At 29.9% G+C, this 1,443-nt stretch overlaps 1 long non-coding RNA gene across 1 annotated transcript; it reads left to right on the top strand.

Moving 5' to 3' along the window:
• Positions 1-626: 626 nt before the first annotated feature.
• LOC118348585 lies at positions 627-1,090 on the top strand. Its single transcript, XR_004801666.1, has 3 exons — positions 627-716; positions 828-902; positions 1,045-1,090. It is a non-coding gene; the product is annotated as an uncharacterized LOC118348585 (long non-coding RNA).
• Positions 1,091-1,443: the final 353 nt, after the last annotated feature.

The following is a 1,443-nucleotide window of genomic DNA, read 5'->3' as shown; positions in this document are numbered from 1 at the left end:
GTAAAAAATTTTGTTATTCAAAACATAGCTGTATAAAACATTTGATTTCTAGACAAAAATGTCTTTTGAAAAGCATGCATAATGACCAAGAAACACTCACTAATTTCAAATCCTATAGCCAGATTAGACCCCAAAAATAAGAGAATAAGAAACATTCAAAAAACAAAAACTAAATACAAAAACTAAAGAAAATTCCAAATTCAATTTTTGCAAGCATGAACTAGAGCATTATGTGTGAGGAAAGAAGGGAAAAAACAAACAATGAGAATATTGATAAATGCAAAATATACGTTCTAGCTACCTAGTCATCATGTAGTTAATTAGTAGTATATAAATATCATGAAAGTTCGGCTACTTAATGCTAGCTTTATTTTTTATTTTTTAACTTCTGATATTAACGTCTGTATGAGCTAGCTAGCTAGCTACGGATCATCAGATCAAGTAATTAATAAGATTAAATTAAAAAAGCCAATTCATATAAAAAAAATGTAGTAAAAGTTATCAAATGAATATATATAGTTTTAATTAATATTATTAATATATATATATATTAATAAGTAGTAGTACTACTACTCGATGGTACGTGCATGCAATTGCATGACTAATATCATTAATATTATAAATCAGATCCCAATCGATTCAGATTTACAAGGCAAACCACATTTGGAAGGCGGCACATGAGTTCTTGTACGGGAACACCGTTTCAGCTCTGGATTGTGAGTTGTTGCATACCCAACTATTATAAGCTAGCTCCTTTTATATAGTCTGTGTCTGAGTGCGTGCTAGCTAGTTTGGATATAATTGATTCATGTGGTCCATGCATGCAGAAATGTTTCTTCAGACAATTCTTCCATTCCGTAGCAAAAGTTGATTATCTCACTTTGAGACATGGTTTCATCTCGGTAAGTACCTAATTATATATATATATATCATGTATATAAATATATAGCTTTCAGCTTTGTGTTCCTGATTTTATAAACTACTGCTATATATATGTAAACGTACAGTTTTGGACCATAATTAATATACCGATCATGTACTCAGGCTCACCTGTCGGCCAGTAACAACTTCGATTTCCGAAAATATATAAGGGAAAAAACAAACAATGAGAATCTTTATAAATGCAAAATAACCAGGAAAAGGCAATGAAAATGCTAATGAGTCACAACGGTCTGTTTGCTTCTAATGAACAATGATTGAGATTAAAATCAAAAGTTATTCAACCTACCATAACTAAGTTTGTACTTCCAACAAGAGAACAAATATGATATGAATTTTGAGTGAGCCTTTTGAATGAATGCCTCAAAATTAGTTTGGTTCAGGAAATTTTTTTAAAAAAAGAAATCCACATCATTTAAGTTCGGAGAGAATAAAACCAATAAAAACTTTTCGGTATTTCATACAGCATAAATAATGCCACATTTAATTACATGTACAAAAATA

This window comes from Juglans regia, chromosome 6 (genome assembly GCF_001411555.2).
Source record: "Juglans regia cultivar Chandler chromosome 6, Walnut 2.0, whole genome shotgun sequence".
Lineage (NCBI taxonomy): Eukaryota > Viridiplantae > Streptophyta > Magnoliopsida > Fagales > Juglandaceae > Juglans > Juglans regia.
The sequence above is the reverse complement of the archived record's forward strand: the minus strand, read 5'-3'. Positions and strand labels throughout refer to the sequence as shown.